At 47.4% G+C, this 23,303-nt stretch overlaps 1 protein-coding gene across 4 annotated transcripts in view; it reads left to right on the top strand.

Moving 5' to 3' along the window:
- GALNT14 (polypeptide N-acetylgalactosaminyltransferase 14) overlaps positions 1–23,303 on the top strand; it is a 148,021-nt gene that overhangs the window by 37,514 nt on the left and 87,204 nt on the right. The gene's annotated exons all lie outside the window — the stretch shown is intronic.

Below are 23,303 nucleotides of genomic sequence, written 5' to 3'. Positions count from 1 at the left end.
AATAATTCTGAGAAGCCACAAAAGATGATATGAAATGAGAACTGGGGATGGAGCAGTCACATTGCTGGGTATGAATGAGTTGAATTCACCTGCTAATATTCTCAGACTGGATAACAAATCACATTCCAGTCCTGTGTTGTTTTTCGAGATGTCCCTGAAGGAAAGTGAATCTGGAAGCTTAACCATACAGGAAGGATGAGAGAAGGCATGCCATCATAAATAGCAATAATGATGCAAAAAATAAATAAACTTCAGGAGCTGCAAAGAGAAATAGGCCAGAAGAACAAAGGCAACACATTACTTTAAATTGCGTGTTTTAGTCTTCAGTTAACTAGACAAAGACTAGAAATCAATATTGAAGACATCATTAACATAAGTAATAGAACAGATCTGGTGGATAGTGAGCAGACCTGTAGACTAAATGGGAGAATGCATCTTTCAAGGGCCTGTGAAACATTCAGAAATACTGACCTTTTAGCAGGGGACAAAGATAGTCTGGAAAAAGCCCAAAGGGTAGATGAAACATGAGCCATATTCTCTGATTACAATTCAACTAAAGAAGACATTACTACTTACTCAGAAAATTAAAAGACTGTTCCACTGAAAGTAGATGACAGTAAAACTGCAGCCATTCAATGCATGTCTCCAAAAATCAAAACAGACAGCCAAACATCCAGAAAGGAGTGGTTAGTGAGAACACTGGCTATGAAGAGATGTGATGGACTTAAAACAGTACTCAGAGGAAAGATAATGACCTTAATATTTGCATAAAAGACTGGATAACAAATGAACTGATTGTAACTCAAGGAGTTGTATCAGAACAGAACAGATTATAACAGAGGGAATGCAGAAGGAAGAAACAGATAAAAACATAGCCAGTTAGAAAATAAAGCACTTGAAATTAATTGCATAGCCCAGTTTTAGGGAAAAAAATCAATAACAAAGTAGATAATGATTAGTGGACTAATAAATAAAATGTGGTAACAAGTATAGATATATAAAATAAGAAACAATAGCGGGGACATAGTGACCTAGAGAAGAAATTTTTAAAAAAATTACCAGTAACTAAATTTAGCACTGTGCAAATACATTTCCAAACCTGAATGAATGAGATTGTTTTCCCAGAAACCAAAATTTACCAAACTAACCCCAGAAGAAGACACAACATTTCCAAGTGGGGATTCACTCCAAATAGTGAAGTGTGTGACCTGGAGTCAGGAAGCTCCTCAAAGGGAGTTGTTGTTAAAATTCGGAGGCTCCAGCTGGCCGGGCTAGCTTCACGGGCGGGTAACAGAGACTCAAGGACACACGGCTGGGCAGAGAAGCTGTATTTTTTTATTCAGGAACAATGATTCATAAACTAACCCAAACTAATCACCAAACAGAACTCTGTTGCCTCTTTCCCCCGCGGCGGCGCCAACCACTCTCGAACTCTGGAACTCTCCAACTCTGGAACTCTGGAACTCTCTCAGGGTTCCTTGGGGCGGGGACAAGCGGGCCCGCGAAACTAGCAGGACTGAACCAATTTTCTTGGCAGGGGGAGAGCTAGAACAACCCAATGTAAAGCATACAACAGGGAGTACAGGCAGTAAGCTGCTTGACATGGGTTTTAGCCATGAGTTTTTAATAATATATTTGTTTTGTATTTTAATGAGAGAAGGAGATGAAGAAAAAAAGATACAGAGAGACTAGAACACTTATTAGCTATGGCTTGTAGTTGTGCAGGGGACTGAACCTGGGACTTTGATACTTCATACATGAAAGTTTTTGTGCATAACTATTACACTGTCTCCTCAGCCTAATTAAAAAAAATGGGTGGAGGTAGATAGCATAATGGTTATGCAAAGAGAGTCTTCTGCCTGAGGCTCCAAAGTCTGCGGTTCAATCCCCTGCACCACCATAAACCAGAGCTGAGCAGTGCTCTGGTAATTTAAAAAAAAAAAATGGAGCAGCAGTAGCAGCAGCTGTGTTTCTCTCTTATCCTCTCCTGGGTCAACTAGGAATAACAAAGGAGATCATCTGGGACTGCAACAAGGCAGGACTAGAATGACTTCAGAAACCCACCAAATCACTGGTGAGTGCAAATACGTGTGGCTCGTAGACAGAGAAGAGCCTAGGGAGAGATTAACAGTCCAGCAGTTTACCAGTTGAGGCACCGCTTCTAGTCTGTTTCACTTTTTGTTTCACAAAAAGACAGCTGAAGGGAGGAGAGGACTCCCCTAAGACTCACCACATGCAACTGTGAGTCTCCATTCCTACTGCCCTCAGAAGCTGGAGCAGCAGTGGGGAGGCCCTATGCTGACACCAGGGGACAGAGAACTAACTAGGAAACTCAGGAGAAGATCTATACCTCGGTGGCCTAGCGGTGGGGCTGTGTGGTGGGAGCCTTTCCATGTTGTTCTCCTGATGAGAACATAGGCTCAGAACCTACAGACTATAAACGGGACTTGTTTAGAAGCTCACAGGTACCAGAAGTGCTGCCTAGCTTGGCAGAAAAGCTGAATTGAGACTGGAGCTTTGGGTCCTTAGGGTGTGAGAGTCTCTTTGCATAATCACTGTATTATCTCTCCCCCACCCTGCTTTATCTCTTGGTCAGGAGTGAGGGATTAAGCTAAGAAGCCTATTTATAGTTAAAAAGCCCTCAAGCTCCCATATCCTAGAGGGAAGAAAAAGAACAAAAGGTTCTTTTAAGCCACTGTGCTTCAATTCAGGGATTAAAATAATATTGAAACAACTGCCAGTATCCACAACTGTGAACCCTTTAATTACTTTACCTAGACACAAGTTAATCCAGACAAAAGTGATCAGTAAGTTGAAAAGTTACTGAGAGAGGGACCTCATAACATACTATACAGAAGGGTAAAACCAACAAGAAGAAACATTGTAGAAATGAACCAGGATAAGAGTCCAGCTAAAAGTCCCCCAAAGGTTGAAGTACAAAATAATGAGGTCAACATTCAAACACTAGTTAAGGAAATAATCACAGGAGTGAATAAAGAGTTTGAAAGAATTGTCATCAGAAATGCAGAAACAACAAATGAAACTCTGGAAGAAAACACTAATTATCTCAAGGAGATTAGAGAGCTGAAAGCTATAGCTGAAGTAAGAACACAACTAGCTAGGAGTCAGATGGTAGCACAGCAGCTTAAGCGCACATGGCACAAAGTGCAAGGACCCATGTAAGCATCCTGGTTAGAACCCCCAGCTCTCCACCTGTAGGGGAGTCACTTCACAAGTGGTGAAGCAAGTCTGCAGGTGTCTATCTTTCTCTCCCCCTCTCTGTCTTCCCTTCTCTCTCCATTTCTCTCTATCCTATCCAACAATGATGACATCAATAACAACAACAATAATAACTACAACAACAATGAAAAACAAGGGCAACAAAAGGGAAATAAATAAATAAATATAAAAAAGATTGTTTAAAAAAAAAAGAACACAACTAGCTGAACAAGCTAAAACAGTATCAGAACAAGGTAACAAAATAGATGAATTCCACCTAACTCAACAAGACAAACATAGACTCAAAGTGAAAGGATGGAAAACTATCATACAAGGCAATGGCCCACAAAAAGGGCAGGAACAGCTATTCTCACATCTGACATGATAGACTTTAAAATAAATAAAATTTAAAAAGATAGGGATGGACATTACTTAATGCTCAGTGGATCAGTCAATCAAGAGGACTTAACAAGTATTAACATCTATGCACCCAGTGAGAAGTCATCTAAATACATCAAACATCTACTGAAAGAGCTACAGCAATATATTAACAGCAACACAGTCATAGTAGGGGACTTCAACACCCCACTCTTCAACTTGACAGATCATCCAAGCAGAAAATCAATAAAGAAATAAGGGAAATAAATGAGGAGATAGATAAACTAGAACTATTGGAGATTTTCAGAGTCATTCATCCCAGAAAACTGGAGTACACATTCTACTCAAGTCCACATGGGTCATTCTCAAGGATAGACCACAAAGACATGCATCAGCAAATTCAAGAGCATTGAAATCATCCCAAGCATCTTCTCAGACCACAGTGGAATTAAAATAACACTGAACAATCAATAAAATATTAGTAATAGCCCCAAAATGTGGATGCTCAACATTACACTACTTAACAACTACTAGGTCAAAGAGGAAATAAAGGAAGAAATCAAAATGTTTCGAGAGTTCAATGAAAATGAAGACACAAGCTATCAAAATATTTGGGACACAGCAAAGGCAGTACTGAGAGGGAAGTTCATAGCTATACAGGCACACATTAGAAAATAAGAAAAATCACAAATAAATAGCCCTATTGCAGCACAATTTTTAACAGCAAAAACCTGGAAGCATCCTAGGTGTCCAACAACAGATGAGTGGCTGAGCAAGTTGTGGTATATATACACAATGCAATACTACTCAGCTATTAAAAACAGTGACTTCACCATTTTCAGCCAATATTGGATGGACCTTGAAAAAATCATGTTAAGTGAAATAAGTCAGAAACAGAAGGATGAATATGGAGTGATCTCACTCTCAGGCAGAAGTTGAAAAACTAGATCAGAAGAGGAAACATAAGTAGAACCTGAACTGGAATTGGCATGTTGCACCAAAGTAAAAGACTCTTGGGTGGGTGGGGGCTAGAATATAGGTCCAAAGGGAATGACAGAGGACCTAGTGGGGGTTGTATTGTTATATGGAAAACTGGGAAGTGTTATGCATTTATAAACTATTGTATTTACTGTTGATTGTAAAACATTAATTCCCCAATAAAGAAATAAAAAGTTAAAAAAAACAAAAGCCAACAAACAAATAGAAATACTTCAAATTCAAAAGATTTTTGTGGTTGGGGATTATACCTGGTAGAGTGCATGGCTTAACATGCATGGGGATCTGGATTTGAATTATAGCACCATATGGGAACACTCTAGATGGCATCCAAGAAGCTCCCTGGTCTTGGAACCATGCTATGCTGTCTCTCCTTCTCTATTTGAAGTAAAACAAATAAGAAACATGCCCTCGAGCAGTGGAATCATGCATATTTGAGGTCCCAGTCTTTCTCTTTTTTTCTCTGCTTCAGCACAGCAAACTATTAATAAACTTAAGGTAACTAGGGAAAATATTTGCCAGTATTATCTGCTAAGACATTAATATCCAAAATATATAAAGAATTCATTAACCCAGTAGCCATAATACAAACAAATAATCCAGTAGAAAATTGAATGGAATACACAGTGTTTTCCAATAAAGATGTGCAGATGGCATCGGGCACAAGAAAAGGTGCTTAATATTATACATCACCAGAGAAATGAAGATTAAAACACAATGGGATACCTTCTCACACCTGTTAGAATGGTTATTGTCAAAAAGATAAATAACAAGTGACTTTTTAAAAATTTATTTATTCCCTTTTGTTGCCCTTGTTTTATTGTTGTAGTTATTGTTGTTATTGATGTTTTTGTTGTTGGGTAGGACAGAGAGAAATGGAGAGAAGAGGGGAAGATGGAGAAAGGGAGAGAAAGATAGACATCTGCAGACCTGCTTCACCACTTGTGAAGCAACCCCCCTGCAGGTGGGTAGCTGGTGGCTCTAACCAGGATCCTTATGCTGGTCCTTGTGCTTTCTGCCACCTGTGCTTAAGAAATGACATTTTAAAACAAGTGTAAATGATTAGCGGACTGTGGGGAAGATGTACAGGAAAGGGAGTTCTAAGACACAGTTGCTGGGCAAATTGGTGCAACCACTCTGGAAAACAGTATGGAATATTTCCTTAGCACATTCAAAACATACCTATCAGTAGATGGCTCAGTAATTTCACTTCTGAGTATCTGTCTTCATGAATTGAAAACACTTAACTTGCAAGATCCCTATCCACATCAACACACCTTGCACCCCTATCCACATCAACATTATTCACAGTATCTAGGCTAGGGAAAGGACTAGCAGTGGAGTAACTGAAGTGTATGTGCATGCAAATCTGTATCTGAACATATGATGGGATTTTATTCAGTTATAACAATGAAATATTGCCCCTTATGCCACCAAGGATACACCTTGTGGACATTACTCCACGTGAAGTAAGTCAGGTATAGAAAGATAGAAACTGAGGAGTCGAGCAGTAGTGCAGTGGGTTAAGCGCAGGTGGCACAAAGAACAAGGACCAGCTTAAGGATCCCGGTTCGAGCCCCCAACTCCCCACCTGCAGGGGAGTCGCTTCACAGGCAGTGAAGCAGGTCTGCAGGTGTCTATCTTTCTCTCCCCCCTCTGTGTTCCCCTGTTCTTTCAATTTCTCTCTGTCCTATCCAACAACAATGACAACAACAACAATAATAATTACAACAATAAAAAAAAACAAGGGCAACAAAAGGAAATAAATATCAAAAAATAAAAAAGAAGAAAGGTAGATACTGTAATCTCTATTTCTAAGATGTAGAGTCATCAGAAATAAATAATAGACTATGAGCATTGACTAAAAGTTTTTACAAAATCACTATAAAGCACTTTAGAAATATTTCTGAAAGTGAATATTCCATGATCAAGACATCAATCTATATTCGATTGTTAATTCTAATGAATGAATGTTACAGACAAAAACATTATGACTCTATTTCCAGTTGCTGAGGAGGCCTTTGACACTACTAAATGATAATTTTTTAAAAAAATTATTTATTCATGAAGATAGAAGGAGAGAGAAAGAACCAGACATCACTCTGGTACATGTGCTGCCAGGTATTGAACTCAGGACCTCATGTTCGAGAATCCAGTGCTTTATCCACTGTGCCACTACCCAGACCACAATGATCATTTTTTAAAATTAATAATATACTCTTGAAAACAAAAACAGGTAGCTACTGAAAATATTTACTATTTATTTATCTTGAATAGAAACAGAAATTGATAATGGAGGGAGAGATAGAAAAGGAGAGCGAAAGAGAGACACCAGCACACCTGCTTAAACCCTCATGGAGATTTCCCCTTCCATGTGGGGACTGGTAGCTTGAAGCCAGGTAGTGTGTGTGCTTAGCCAGGTGTGCCACACCTTGACACTGAAAAATACTTTCTCAATGTGATAAAATACATTTATCTTAGATTGAAATCCAGCATCATGTTCAACAGAGCAAAACGGATGACTTCTCATCTAAGCAAAGAACAAGGCCTTCCATCATGAGTGCTGGTATCCTGAATTGTACTGGTGATGCTTGCCAATGCGACAAGACAAGAGAAAAAATTTAAAGAGAGAAAAAGGGAAAAAATAGGCAAAGGATGTAGCCAGACAATTCCCCGAGAAAGGAATTTAAATAGCCCTAAATGTGTTGAAAGACATGCTCATCCTTAACTCTTAAAAAAATAAAATTAGGGGGAGTCGGGCTGTAGCGCAGCGGGTTAAGCGCAGGTGGTGCAAAGCACAAGGACCAGCATAAGGATCCCGGTTCGAACCCCAGCTCCCCACCTGCAGGGGAGTCGCTTCACAGGCGGTGAAGCAGGTCTGCAGGTGTCTATCTTTCTCTCCTCCTCTCTGTCTTCCCCTCCTCTCTCCATTTCTCTCTGTCCTATCCAACAACGACAACAATAATAACTACAACAATAAAACAACAAGGGCAACAAAAGGGAATAAATAAATAAAATAAATATTTAAAAAATAAAAAACAAAAAACAAAAAAAATAAAATTAGAACTAATCATGATTACAGCATTTTATTTGACTGCCAAATGACTTTAAAATAGCTTTAGAACAGTGTCTGTATGATCCTAATCCTAACTCTGTATAGAGGCTGTGGAGAGGGCAGTCGGAGGTAGAATTAGGGCATGTGTTTGTTCTGCATGCACATACATAAGAAATCCTTGGCTGGGGAGATAGATCATTAGATAGAGCTTGTGCTTTCCATCCATGAGGCCCTAGGTTCAAATCCTGGGCACCATATATCAGCACCATGGACTGTATTAGGGAAGCTCCATGGAGGATGGGGCCTTGCTTTGGTTTTTGTCTTCTGTATATTTCTGACATAAATAGGATGAAAATGTTGGCCTCAGGAAGAGACCCTGACTTCTCCCCTCCCCACAAACACACTTTCTGGAATGATCTTCAACAAGCCTTTGGGAGTATAGAACTAGGAGGGGACCAGGACAGAAGGGACACCTTTCATCATGGGACCTTTGCTTTTCCAGCCGTGTAAAAGCATTTACTATTATTCAAACACCAGGTTTTAGGTGCTACTAAGATGCCAACCTGCATTCCCTGGGGAGACGACCTCACCATGGAATCCCACCTCTCCAGAGCCCTGCTCCACTAGGGAAAGATAGAAACAGGCTGGGAGTATGGCTCGACCTGCCAATGTCCAAGTTCAGCAGAGAAGCAATTATAGAAACCAGACGTTCCACCTTCTGCATCTCATAATGATCCTGGGTCCATACTTCCAGAGGGATAAAGACTAGGAAAGCTTCCAGTGGAGGGGATGAGTTATGGAACTCTGATGGTGGGAAATGTGTGGAATTTTACCCCTCTTATCCTATGGTTCAAATATGTCAATATTTTCTGTTTTTTATTTTATAGATAGATTTTTAAAAAGCACTTACTTTTAGTAACAGGATTCTGACATGCCCATTGTATATTCCTGTCTGTTTATCCCCCACCTGAAGGAAAGGGCTCAGGTACCACTCCTTCAGCCAGTGAGAGTTGCCCCCTCCCCACCCAAGCCCTGAAGAATGGGGGTGGAGTCCTTGGACTGGGTGGGGCTTCCAGGTGGAGGCAGTAGCAGCTAGAGTGGCTAACTCTGAGGCAGCTGTGTTTGTTTTCAGTGTTTGCTGAGCGTGCTGTGGGAGCCTCCCAGGTGGCCTCCTTAGGCCTGAGGTAGATGCTGGTGCTGCAGCTTTTTAATAGAGATGCATGGCAATGATGGATGGCGGCCTGTGAGCTTCCCAGGAGGCGGCAAGCATGCACAGCAGCTCTGCTGTGTGGACATAAAGGGGTGCAAGTGACCAGTGGACTCGGCCCCCTTTCCGCTGGACAGGGAGCACCTGCCAGGTGCTAGGTGCTCAGTGCTCAGTGCTGAGCTAGGACTCGGGCCTGAGGTTCTCAGCTGGCAAGTGCTAATCCTGGGCTCTTCTCATGTGCCCATTTCCTGCCATCACAGGTCCCAGGGTCAGCACTAAGGATGCTGTGCATTAGAGGGGAGTGGGGATCTGTGAGGACGCAGGACTTATCCAGTGTCACGGGAATGTTCAGAAGACACTCCTCCTCTGTCTCCCTGTCAGCAAGACCCTCCTTTATTTCCTTACAGGACACTCTTAAAAGTTGTCTTTTTTCAGGCTGGGTGGTGATGCGCCCGGTCATGTGCAAACATAACAGTGTGCAAGGACCTGGGTTCAAACCCCTAGTTCCCATCTGCATAGGGGAAGCTTCATGAGTGCTGAAATAGTGTGGCAAGTCTCTCTCTCTGTCACCATTTTTCTCTTTCCCCCCTCCTGTCCTAAATAATTTACAAGTTTGCCTTTTCTTTTTCTGATTTATTCTGCAGCTCATGACATCTGGGGACTTTTTTGAGTTGTCTGCTCTAGTATCCTACACCCAGAGCACACGGTCGGTGCTCAGTTTCTACTTGTGGGAAGAGTTAATTCACCCCTGGACTGGACAGTGGGGTGGAGCCAGCATGCATCACAGAGTAGGGAAAGCAACTGTCACCTGGGGTCGGGTGGGGGGAGCACATCAGGTTAAGTGCACAAGTCATGCTAACGGACCTGAGCTCCAGACCCCGCTCCTCACCTGCAGGGGTAGTGCTTCATAAGCAGTGAAGCAGGTCTGTGGTGTCTGTCTCCCTCTCCCATCTTGATTTCCATCTGTCCTATCAAATAAAATAGAAAGAAAAAAAGTGGCCATTGGGAGTCATGGATATGTCGTGCCCTACCAAGTACCAGCGATGATCCTGGTGGTAACTAAAAAAAAAAAAAACAAAGAAAACAATTGTCCCCCAGAAACATTGAGATGTGACAATGGGCCCTTGGGGCCAGAAGACCCCCAAAGTTTGCATCTCTGAGACCTCCAAGTCTTCTTTAGCTGTCACTACCCCCTCCATCCCCACCCTCGGAAATGCCTCACTGGGGCCTATATTTGGGAGACAGGTTTCCATGGCTGGTTGTCCTGTCTCTCTCCTAAGGGGCCTTCATGCCACTTGGTGTGACACAGAGTACCTAGCACTCTGCCCCAGCCCTCCCCATAGGAGAGCAGGCTATCTCCTTAATTTAGTTCCAGGACTGGGCAGAAGAGGAGTGTTGTTCTGGGGGTGCTGTATGCGGAACCTCAGCCAGATAGAGGAGCCCAGGTAGTAACTGTGTAGCACTCATGTCAGGCAGCTTTGAACCCTGTTTCTCCAGTAAAATGAGTGGGGTGTTCTGGGGGCAAGAAGAAGCTAAATCTGGGGGTGGGGGTGGTGCACCTGGTTGAGCGCACAAGTTAATGATGTTCAAGAGACCATGTTTAAGCCCCCGGCCTCCACCTGCAGTGGGGGGTGAAGCTTCATGAGCTGTGAAACAGGACTGCGGATGCCGCTCTCCCTCTTTATCTTCCTCTTCTCTCTCAACTTCTCTCTATTTGTCTCTATCTAAAATAAATAAATAAATAAATAAATAAAAGCAAAATTGGGCCCAAGGCTTGTGGTTTGGAGGTATGACAGCCCTCTGTGGGAGCAGCCCCTCTGTGACATTCTTTAGGCTGTGATGAAACCCAGACAGAGCCTGGCTGAGCAGGACCCCAGGCCCTGGGATGAGCAGAGCTGGGCAGTGGAGCTCCCCCCCCCCCAATCCTAGAGTGATGCCCCTGGAGAGGCTGCTGTCCTTCTGGGCAGCTCTCTCTGCGTCTCCCGGGATTGACGTGAGGATTCAGCGAGATGGAGCGTTGCTCCAAGCTTAACTCCTAATGATTTTACTTTATCCTCATAAAATTATAGGTCGAGCAGATTCCCTGAGACTAAAGCCTTGGGTCTTAGAGGAGGGAAGCAAAGTGACAAGAGGTCTCACCAGGGTCCTCTGCTTAGCTCAGGGAGGAAATCATCCAACTCATGACCCGAGGAAAAAAAATGGTTTCCCCCTCCATGTCCCCACCCTGGTCCCCAGAACTGTGTGTTAGGCAACATGCGGATGGGTTGCCTCAGGAAAAGGAAATCATCTTGGATTTGTCAGGCAAGCTCTCAGTGATTTGGAGGCTCCTTAGGTGTGGAGGGAGGAGCAGAAGGGGTGGGAGAGCACCGAGATAAGCCCCCCTCCTACTGCTGCTGGCTTTGGAGCTAGAGATGGAAGGATGAAAGAGTGAGCTAGCGGCTCCTGGGAACCTCCAGCTGGGAAAGGGACAGACAGGAATCACCACTTTCCCTTTTGCCTCTGGATGGAGCACAGCTCTGCCCACACCTTGTTGGGAGACTCAGTGAGATGCAGTTGGATTTCCATGCTGCAGAGCAGGGATCACTCATTCCCACTGTTTCAGTCGACTGTGTTCGGGGGTGTGTGATAGTCCCACAGTGAATACAGGCACCATTCAGAAGAAGGCTAGGTCCAGAGACACAGGAGATGATTATCTTTTAAGCTCTAAGTCTGCAGCAGCTTGGGGCTCTTTCTGGAGCAGGAGCTGCTGGCATGTCAGGTGTCTGAGGAGGGGACAGGCCCTGGGAAGGGGAAGGACACTAACTAGCTGGTTCCGAGGTACTGTTCTCTCTGTCTTGCCAGCTAAACCCTGTGGAGGCCTTCTCGGTGGTGTGTAACCATCACTTGTCCTGGTGAGCAGGCTGACGACATTTTTTTAAGACTGAAGAAGAACACTTGATTTCTTTGGGAAAAGAAGGGCAAGAGAAAGTTGAGGCATAGAGCACTGGAGAGGGAAAGGAGGGTGGTCCTGGCATCTGTCTTGTGTAGGGCCCCCATTGAACACGAGGTGGCGAGGTGGGGGGACACACAGGAGGCAGCTCCCAGGCACATCCCCCTGCTGGCGACTGGTCTGTAGCCCGGTTGTTGTTCCCAGCCCTCCCTGGGGGGCCACACTGCGGCCAAGGTGAAACTCTGGCTCTCTGCTAGTGGAAACTCCTGGGGGCCAACTACTACGTGTGAGTGCTTGTGACAAGAAGCGTGAGGGCAGGGCGTCTGTAAGCAAGGTTGATGGGTGGCGGAGCACTGTGAAGAGAGCATCTGACACGGGGCAGCCCAGGGAGTTTGCCTGGTGTGACCCTGCTATTTAGCAGGGGTTCTTTGGACAAGATCTGTTTCTGTTTATGTGGGGTGGCCACTGGGGATGTCTGTAGAGGACCTTTTGGGAATGGTGGGGTTCCTTGGACTGGGACTCACAGTTCAGCACCCAGGCATAGTTGGGGAACCTCTGGAGAGAGAGCCAGCCCCTTGCTGCTTGGGTGGGGCTGGGTGTTGGGGCACAGCTGCTTGTTATTTCTGGCCTCTCTTGCATGAAGCACCTGTCAGAGCTGGGCTTTGCATTTCCTTAAATGACACAGTTAGGGGGGGGGGAGGGGCAGGTGCAAATCTTCCTGAGGCAGGAAGACAGGCCAGCCTTAGTCTGGTGGGGGGGGGGGCTATGTGAGGAGTAGGGTTGAGGGTGGAGAGAGGTAAGCTCCAAGTAGAAAGCTCCTCTGCTTCTCAGACACAGGGACCCTGGCGGCTCCTGTGGAGCAGCTGATGGAGCTGGATTTGTTTCGGTCCAAGCTGGTTATTCCGGCAGCTGCCTAGGCAGCAGACAGCTTCCCCCAACCAATTATCTAGGAACCACTGAGCCTTCTCCCATGGCCCAGCTTTGTGGGCAGGGTGAGGGGGTGTTCTAAAGAAGCAGATGGCACACCTCCACCCCCATCAAGCTCAGGTTCAGCACAGGGAACAGAGGCCTCAGTCCTGCATTAAAGACCCAAAAAGGCTACTGAGTATTAGGCTGGAGGGGAAGGGCTGGGCCAGGGACACCAGGACTAAGCCAGGGTCCCAGAGTATGTGTGTGTTTGTGGGGTGGGGGGAGCAGTGAGGGACAGGGGACAGCAGATAGAAAGCACACCCAGCCAGCATCTGCTTCAGCCATCTCAGCTCCTGGCTCCTCTAAGTCGAACTTCCCACCTCTGCCCACCAGACTTTCCATACCTTCCTGTGTGTATGCGTGTCTGTATGCGTGTGTGTGTGTGTGTGTGTGTGTGTGTGACTAAGAGTCCTCCAGGGCTCAGGTTTTTCACTCTTTCTTCCTTCCTTCCTTCCTTCCTTCCTTCCTTCCTTCCTTCCTTTCTTTTTTTCTTTCTTTCTTTCTTTCTTTCTTTCTTTCTTTCTTTCTTTCTTTCTTTCTTTCTCAGGGAAGCAGGGGGTGGGGAGAGGAGAAATACCACACCAAAAGCTGCACTATCCTTGGAACCCTCTCCAGTACTGCTCATGAAGCTCCTTCATGGGGCCAGGGCTCAAACCCAGGGCCTCAGGTAGAAAAGGCATATACTCTACTGGGTGAGCCATCTCTGGTCCCTCCTCCCCTCGCTGCCCAGGGGGTGGGTGATGCTCCCTACTCTGCCCCAGACTGCCTCTCTGGGCTCACACACCTGCTGGTTCAGCCCTGTCCTGCCTCCCACATGGTCTCTCTCTCCTTCCCCCTCTGGGACCTTTTGTCCTTCCGGCTTCTTCTTCTTCTTCTAGCGTTTGCCCTTCTTCCGTAGCCAGTCAACAGCGTCAGGTTGAGCCTGATGTAAAGTTTCGAGACCTCCTTTGAATCTGGAGAGGTGGCAGTCGTTCTAATAATGTCCTCTGCCTCCAGACTCTTGGAAAACAAAGTGGTGAATAAAGGACCTTGGGGGTGTCGGATGGTGACTCATATGGTCAAGCGCACACATTATTGTGTGTGACGACTCAGGTTTGAGCCCCCACTCCTCACCTGCAGGGAAAAAGTTTCATGAGCAATGAAGCAGGTCTATAATTGTCTCATCTCTGCCTCCCCTCTAAACTTCTATCTGTCTTGTCAAATTACTAAATAAATAAATAACCTTGGCTATCTTCTCAGGCACCCATGCCAACCTATTGGGGGGATCCTGGAGCTGCAGAGTGAGAACCTGAGTCATAGCCCCCAGCACCCCAATCCCTCCCCCATGTCCCCCATGTGTCACTGCTGGGCTGATGCATGAATCTCCCTCAGGCTCTCAGACCCTGGCATGGTGATGAGAGGGCAGGTTCATGGGGACACTACAGCCATCCAGGCTGCCTCTCCCTTCCCAGAGTGACCTGTCTATACACCCAGCTTTGGCTGGGGCTCAGCTCTGAGGTCTGGATCACTTGTCAAGGTCATATCCTTCAGCTCTGGGAAGACCCAAATAGGAAGTCAAGGCCTGGGGCCATTGGGGCGCTGAAAGGTGCCTGAGAGTTGCCTGATCCCTTGTCCCCATGCTGGCTGTTTTTGAAAGACCACAGTTTGGGGGTGGGGGGAATGGAAGGACAATAGTTGTAGCAGGTGCTAGCACTGAAGAGCTTCCCAAAGTCTGTGCCCCAAAGTCAGGGTGTAGCCTGGACTGATGGGTCACCCCTCGCCAAAACCCAAGTATTGAGGGGTGTGACCAAGTCCAGAAGTTGGGGACTGATGGCAGGGCAAGTGTCTCCATGGGCAGAACTGAACATTTTAAAGAGAAATTTCAAGGAAGCACAAAAGTTAGGTGGTCACAGCAGAAAGGAAAGGGGTAACTTCTGAGGAGTTCCCCAGGAGGGGAGCATGGCAGAGGAGGCCTGAGTGGGTTGAAGCAGGGTCCCTCCAGGGAACATAGAGATAGTCTAGCTGAGTCTCCATAGCCCCCCTCCACCCTATCCCTTTGTTGCCACCTTCCTGTAGCCCCAGCTTTCTGTGTGACCCTCAGCTGGACCTTGAACTCATCTATGAGCATGGGCTGGCTCCTTAGTGGGGCAAAGGTGGCCACTGGAGTGCTTCTGCCTGGGCTGAGGGGCTCAGAACCCTGCATGTTGGCAGGCGTTTGCTGGACTTTCACTCCTTGAGTCTGCAGGGCACACTGCCTTCCCCACCCACTCTCCACTGTGGCTGAGTGTGGCTCTCACCACCTCTGACACTCCACCTGCTGTGGGTGGCCTGAGGGTCAGGGAGGTTAAGGGACTGGTCATGGCTGTTCCATGGGGGCAGCAGAGCCCTTAGCACAGTGCTGAGGTTTAAGATGTCCACGCTGCTTCTCCTTCACCCCCTCACTTCAGCAAGGCTTCCCAGAGGGACTCCCCCATCTGTCTCCCAGGACCTGGGTCAGCTGAGCCTCAAGTCAGGGCATGGCAGCCTTTAGTCCCTGTGGAGCAACTGAACAGATGCCCCTGAGTCCTGCAGATGTCACTGTCAGTTCTGGAGTGTTCTTATCCTCACCTCCAGGGTCCCAGCATTTACAAGGTCAGCTCCAGCCAGCACCCTCGGCTCTGCTGTCCTGCTCAGCTCCCTGCTGTGGTATCTGAGCTTGGCTCCCTCAGAGCAGTTCCCAGGCTTGTACCATGAGGCCCTGCCAACTCAGGGAGCCCAGACCCCACTGGCCTGACCCCACCCCCACCCCATGTTCTGTTTTCTTTAATGAGAAGCGATGGGAGGAAGTGATCATTGTGGGCAGCTCATTAACCTGCATTGATTCTTCCTCTCCCTTTGCTAGTGCCATGGTCACCCACCGCCCGCACCACCACTGCCATGAAGACGGGGTGTCTGACTGTGATCCCTACAGCTGAGAGAGCACTCAGACCGCTACAGGTGCTGCTCCCACTCAGGCTCTCATCAGTCAGAGGACAGGCGGGCGGTTTGGAGGGAAAGGAGGCCACCTACCTGTTTTCTCGACGCTTTCTAGCGTTAGTGCTGCATGCAGTCCTGGGAAAACTGAGCTCTTGGTGACATTAGCAGGGGACATCCTTCCCTGTCAACACCACCACGGCCACCACCACCATCGCTGTCACCTCCATAATCATCATCACTATAGACTATCATCACTGTCACTGCCATCATCATCATTACCATCACCTCCATCACCACCATCATCACCACCATCATTACCATCACCATCATTGCCTCCACCATCATCACCAGCATCTCCATCACCACCACCATCATCACCATCACCCTCACTACACCATCAGCATCATTTCCACCAGCTCCATGACCATCACAGCCATCACCTCCATCATCACTATCACCACCACCATCATCATCATCCTTATTTCCACCACTATTACCATCATTACCCTGTCCTCATCAGTCAGCACTAATCTGAGCACTTTCATATGCCAGGTTACCCCATACACCACATACCCTAAATGCTTAGGCACTCAAGACCCCCCTTCAGGAGGCTGGGATGGGGTCACAGTTAGTCCCTCTCACACCTGACTCCTGGCTTATGTTTCCAGCTCAGATCAGTCTGCTCTGAGGACTACTGTCACCCTTGGATGCTAAGCCTTGGCTTCCTCCCAGTCTCTGCCCCATCCTGCTCTTTGTCCCTGTCTTTCTGCGGCTGAGACCCACTGAGAACTCTGGGTACTCCTAACCTCCTCTATCCCAGGATTCTGTAAGATCTTGGGACCTTGTGTCTGAACTCCTGGAATTGGGACTTGGCCTTTGCCCTACCTGCTCTCTGCTCTTCCTTGGCTGCCCTGACCTGTGTCTGCTTAGTAATTACAGCGGGTACTTGGTGGGCCTGAAGGGATGTTCAGCACCTGGTCTGAGTCTGTAGCAGGCTGTGCTCCGGAGCCTGTTGGCATGGTCTGCACAGCCCTTCTCACGCTGGTGTGAGCATCCTCTAACAGGAGACAAATGGAGCTCTGAAAATAGCACCATGCTCTCCAAAGGCACATTACAAATGACTTTGGGATAGGGCGGTCTCGATTAAAATCAAATTGATTCACATCATGATTTGAATCAGTAGTCAGGAAGAGTCGATTAAATCAATATTTTCCCTTCCAAAATGCATTCGTTTTTGATATAATTTTAATGCACCATCGTCACAGCCGTGACAGAGATAGATGTGGTTTTCATTTGTTGGAGTTACATACCATGCATTTTTAAACCGTGATTTATTTTGACATTTCGTGGAATCAATTTTGCAACCACGTCTGAGCCTTGAGTGATGACTTGGTTATTTTATTTACCAAAGCTAATCAAACAAATGTATATAATTTTCTCAACAAAATGGGGCCCTGTGTACTTCTGAGCGTGTGACTTCTTTTTTCCCCCTGTAAATGCAAAAGTGTGGTTAGGATGAAGTGAACTTGGCTGTTTGGGGCAGATTCAAGCACACACAAACTTGCACCATTTTGTTGGGGACTTAACTCAGTCTTTTTCTTTGTCCCCTTACTGTGTACTGATTAGAAAGGAAAGGAGAGCTTTCCTTCTGGTGTGGTTCCCGGCTGTAGATTAGAGTCGGCCGTTGAGAGCCATGGCTGTGTGTGTGGAGAAGCGCCAAGAGAACAGCCCTAATGGCCTTTGTCATTGCTGAGAATCATGGTGCCTGCCTGACTTCACCACTGGTGATGTCCTCCGGAGATCCTATCAGCGCCTTCCCTGATAGATGGAGCTGAGCTTGCTTTGAAACACATTTCTCTTCCTGAGGACCCATTCATTTATTTTAAGGAAGTGTTTTCACAGCAGTCTCACGTGTGGAGACACGTATTTGGAATCAGATACCGTCTTCAGGCTGTCCTGATTCTTTTCTCTCTTTATTTATCCAAAGCTTTACTTATTCATGTAACAATGGAAGAGAGATAGAAACAGCACATCACTCGGGCATATGAGGTCAGGAGATTCAACTTGGAGTTCTCAGAATGAAAGTCCTGTGCTTTTACCAGTGAGCAAGTCCAGAGCGTGGGCATGTGTGGCTTCTCTCCCATCAACCTCTGAATCCTGGGTCACAGCCCCATTTGGCTCAAGGCCCACATCACTTACTTGGGGCTGTGGTCCTGTCTTGCCCTTTTTCAGATTTTTTTTTTTTCTGATTTCAGCTCCTGACACTGTCTCTGAACACACAGCCATATTCATTCTCTGCCTGTAGGGAAATCAGTTTATCAGTGGGTACATGACTAGATAAGGGGAGTGTAGTGTCTGTCCAGTGTGGTGGAGTATTATTCAGCCCTTGAAAAGAAAGTAATACTGTCATTTTGCAATAGTAGGAATAAACCTGGAGGATATTCCACTGAGCAAAACACCTCAGGCATGGGCATAGAAACTGCATGTTCTCATTTGGGTGGAATTGAAGACGGTCATGTTCACAGAATCAGAGTGTGCAGAGTGGGGAGTGGGGTGCAGGGAGTACACCATGGAGACCTAAAGCACAGCACCTGCTAGTTTGATGACACAAGTCCCAGCCATCAATCAGAATGGTTGTCACAGGGGCCGGAGTGACAGTGTGCAGCTGCTTCTAGTAAGGGGAGGGGGATATGCCAGCAGGTGGAGGTGTGTGGAGTTGGCAGGGAGGGTGCCAGCCTACCCTGAGGTCAGGTGACTGTCCCCTCTTGTGAAGGTGGTGACTCTACAGGGTCATAGGACTGGGCCTTGGCTCCAGGCTGTGTTCTCTGTACCATGGGCTGCAAATCTCCCTCAGGATGGGTGTCCCTATTCTGTCCCCATCCACTCTTGCCCCTCAAACCACTCCTCAGTTCCAGAGGCTTCCAGCCTGGCTCACAGACAGCCATTGATGTGATTGTTGTTACTCTTTTGTGTGGAAAACTCAGGGTCCAAACAACAGGCAGGTGGTGTAGCAGACACTGTACGGTGATGCAGAGGGCCTTCCTCAGGTGCTGTGTTACCTTCTGCTGTGGCCCTGGCTGACTCTAGTTTCTTCGACACAGACATCAGATACACATGACCGGCCTGCTTTCTCTGGAGCATACAAACTCCCAGTTGCATTCTCCCTCTCCTTAAAGATTTATTTGGAGCTGGAGAGACAGCATAACATTTCTGTAAATGCCCTTCATACCTAAGGCTCTGAGCTCCCAGGTTCAATCTATAGCACTACCTTCATTCAGCTAGAGTTGAGTAGTGCCCTGGGGTAAAAAAAGAAAAAAAAATGACTTATTTTTATGAGAGAGACAGAAAGAGAGGGAGAGAGAGAGAGAGGCAGACAGACACGGAGAGAAGAGAGACACCACAGCACTCCATCCATGGAGCTCCCCTAGGCGCTGTCCCTGGTCAGGGCTGAAACCCAGGTTCTTGTGCATTGGAGGATGGGTACTCTGTTGGTTGAGCTATATCCCAAACCCCATGGGGTCTTTTCAGGTCCAATCTGACATAGGTACCTGGGGTCCAAGTAGATGGCTGGATGATCCCCCACCTCTTCCCAGGTTGAAGAATTTGAGGTGGGGGCTGCAGTGTGTCTCTGTCCCCCTAGGGGTCCTGAGGCTGCTATCAAGGGCAGAGTAGAGAGGGCAGAGCTGGGAACCCCATGGAGATAGGCGATGGATGATGGTAATGATGGGGACCAAAGAGATGAGATAGATGCAAAGACCGGCCTCTTGCGGCGGTGGACAGTCACTGAGGCTGAGATCCCTCAGGCACTGAGTGGAAGTGAGTGAGAGCCCAGGGAACCCTATGGGAGGTCCAGGATGTGAGCCCTGGCCTGACACAGAGATCTCCACACAGGACCAGAAGGTGGCTCACCTCATAGGACGCACACCTTGCCATGTGTGAGGGCTAGGGTTTTGAGTCCCAGCGTCATCTGGGAGCATCATGAACGGCACTGGGGAAGCTCCAGGATGGGGAAGCAGTGCTGTGATATCTGTCCCCTCTCTCTGCTCCTCCTATTCCTCCTACATAAAAGAATAGAAAGTTGGCTGGGGAGTCACTCAGCTTAGAACGCATATTCAAGACCCTAAGTTCATCCTCCAGTTTTGCGCCGACAAACACCCTGAGTACCCCGGATGGGGTCAGACTGCCCTCCTTTCTCACGTGAACTGGTGCGAAGAAGCAGTGAGAGTGTCTGAGGCTGCTGCTGAGAGTTTATCCTTCTCCACCGGACTCCTAGAATTTTGTATTTTGTGTTTTTAACTTTATTTTATTTGATAGAACAGAAAGAAATTGCGAGGGAAGGGGAAATAGGGAGAGATACAGAGACCTGCAGACCTGCTTCACCACCCATCTTCCCCCCTGCAGGCGAGGAGCAGGAACTTGAACCCAGGTCTTTATGCATGGTAATAAGTACATTTAATCAGGCACACCACCACATAGCCCTGAGGTTTGTTTCTTTGTTTGTTTAACAACAGCTTTATTGAGATGTGATGTAGCTGCCATCCAGCTGTGGTTTCAGTGACTTCTCAGTTTGTGCAGTATTGCTGTGCTGTCATTTTATTTCCCAGCTTGTAATGATGCCTCTGCTTGCCCCAGGTTGGGAAAGGGGACACTGTCACAGTGAAAATGTAGTCCCCGTGGGAGTGATGGGACTCAACTGCTAGGGAAGAGGTTGCTTGGCTGAGAGGGAGACCATTGCTGTCCTCTCTGTCACTGGTGGTGCAGGGTGGGTGCTCCTGCCCTTCCCAGTAGGTCATGCCTGGTATCCAGCACCTCCCCCCTCAAGCCCAGGGCTCTCCACAGTCCCTGCTGCTTCCAGCTGTGACCTGATCTCTCCTTTTTTATTTCTAGTGAGCAGCTGTGGGGGATGTGGGGGCTGGTGCATTGCACGGCCCCAGGAGAAGATAGTTTTTGGAGACTTCAGGGCCCAGAAAGTGACTTTAGCTGCCCAAGAGATGTCTGAGGTGAACCGTGAAGTACCTGGAGTGGCTTAGAGTGTCTGAGATGACTCAGAAGGTGTCTGTGATGACCTGGGGTGTGGTGTCTGTGGTGACCCAGGAGGTGTCTGAGGTGACCCAGGGGTTGTCTGAGGTGGTCCAGGATATGCCTGCGGCAGCCCAGGAAATAGTATCTGTGGCAGCCCAGCCCACAGGCGCTCTTCACAAGAATCTATCTTTGCAGCCAATTTTATCTTTCCATCGGGATTGGGGTTGGGGGGGCTAGCTGCTTGGCTGAGATGTGGTTCCTGTCCAAACTCTGGCAGCTTGGAGGGGAAGAGCTCTAATTAAAGGCTTCCCTACACAGCTCCCATCCCTGCTTGCTGGCCTGAGTGACATAAATAAACCCCTTGTTTCTCTCACAAGCAAAGCAAAAACCCTTAAAAAGGTGAACAGAGGCTCTCTCATCCCTAACATACCACTGTGAGTCATGGCTACTGTCCAGGCCTTAGCCTGGCTGCTCTGGCTCCTGACAGCTTCCTGGCACTTGACTGGGGGAAGGGGAATGAATTTCTCCTATCTCCTGTGGTGGAGAGGAACCCCGGGGAGTCCCTGAGACCCCATAAAGCCGCCCCCCGACACTTCCTCACCTCCATAGACAGGACTTCTCTTCAGAAACAGAGAAGAGAAATCCAGGTGAGTTGGAAGCTTACTAGACTGTGCAAGTCCCATGTCCCCATGGCCCCCACCCCTGCCCCAGCTCAGGGGACACCAGGCAGGATGGGGGCATCCTCACTTTCTGCCACCAGATAGACATATAGGGGACAGCGGCAACCCTGGGGTGACCCGGAACCTGCTCAGTGAAGAGCATGTGGACTTGGGCACACACTGAGTATCTCCTTGAAATGGATGAAAAGGGGGGACTGAAGTTCAGGGAGAGGGAACCTGGTCCTGGTCACACAGTGAAGGGTGTTTGGGTGAGGGAGGGAGGAGAGTGTCTCACTTAGACTGGTGGTTGGGGCTGGGTTTGCAGCAGTTTGGGGGCTATGTAGATTACAGGGCACCAGGGTGCTGGAGCTGCAGCCTGAACCACATCTGCCTCCAGTCTCTGGCCCTGCTCTCTGCTTTCACCTGACTCCCCAGGTTTGAGGGTCTCCTTCTGGAAGATTCATGGGGGGGGTAGTCTAGCCTTGTCCTTCTCACAGCAAGGAACCCCCTTCAGATGGAGGCCATTCTTGTCCCAGTGAGTCAGCTCACAGGACCAGCAGGACTGTTCACCTGGGATTTGAGGGGCCGCTTCCAAGCTACTGAGTTGGGGTGCAAGACTCTGACCCTTAATACAGGAGCCAGCCTCCCCCTGTCCCCCATGTGTACTATGCCATGTATACTACTTCTGAGCTCCTCCCCCAACTCTGATCTGGGATGTGAACTGGCAGGGTGAGCATCTACTTTGCTTTCATTCTTTAAAATAAAATTATGAAAGAGAGAGAAAGAACCAGAGCACCACTAATACACAGTGCCAGGGATCGAACTTGGACCTTTAGTATGCATGACCTGTGCTCTACTATTAAACCACCTCCTCACGCTTCTGCCTTGCTTGTGTTTTTAAAAAGATTTATTGGCTGGGGAGACAGCTTAATTGTAATGCAAAAGGTTTTCATGCCTTAGTTTCTGAGGTCCCAACTTCAATCCCCAGCATGACCATAAACCATAAGCAGTGCTCTGGTCTTAGTCTCTCTCTCTCTCTCTCTCTCTCTCTCTCTCTCTGTATCTCTCTTTTATTAAATAAAAATTAAATATTTTTAAAAGATTTGTCTATGTGTGTGTGTGTGTGTGTGTGTGTGTGCGCGCGCACGCGCGCGCCACCTGCAGCTTGGAGTGAGGGGCTTGGAGCTCTGCTGACAGCCCTTTGAGGCTTTCTCTCCTGACCCCTCTAATTCTGGAGGATGAGACAGATGGAGCTCTCTTTCCTCCTCCTTGCACACCCGCTGACCTTCCTGGATAGAGAATGCTGTTGTTGGGTGTGGGCTGGGTGCCCAGAGATAATGGGAAGCAGCTACAGAGGGCCATGGGCTTCCTTGGACAGTGGCTATAACAGGCTGGAGGCCCTGATGGGAAAGGGCTTCCTTTTCTCTCTGTGTGTTTCTGTCTCTCTGTGTATGTGTACTTGTGCATGTGTAATATCTCTGCCAATTCCCAGCTATGAGTCAGGCTAAGAGTGTAGCTGCTGGGAGGTAGCTCAGCCAGGGGTATGCACACTTTGCTATGCTCAAGGCTGCAGGTTCAAGCCCCAGCATCACATGGGAGTGTCAAGCACCAAGGGAAGCTCCTGGGATGCTGAATTCATGCTGTGATGTCTCTATCCCTTTCTCTTAGTATATCTGACATAAAAAAAAATGAAAAAGTCAACCAGGTGAGGTGCAATCAGGCATGTTAAAGACCTTGATCCATACACACAAGAGATCACAAAAGTGACTCTAGAAAGATGGGACTGTAAGGAGTGGGCAGTAGTGTGCCTGGTAGAACACACATGTCATCATTCATGAAGATCTGGGTTCAAGCTTTTGGTTCTTACTTTCAGGGGGAAACTTCATGAGCAGTGGAGCAGTGCTGCAGGTGTCCTTCTTTCTCTCTCCTCTCTGC

Source organism: Erinaceus europaeus, chromosome 3 (genome assembly GCF_950295315.1).
Source record: "Erinaceus europaeus chromosome 3, mEriEur2.1, whole genome shotgun sequence".
Taxonomy (NCBI): Eukaryota; Metazoa; Chordata; class Mammalia; order Eulipotyphla; family Erinaceidae; genus Erinaceus; species Erinaceus europaeus.
Note: the sequence above shows the minus strand (reverse complement) of the source record. Positions and strands in the feature narration are given on the sequence as shown.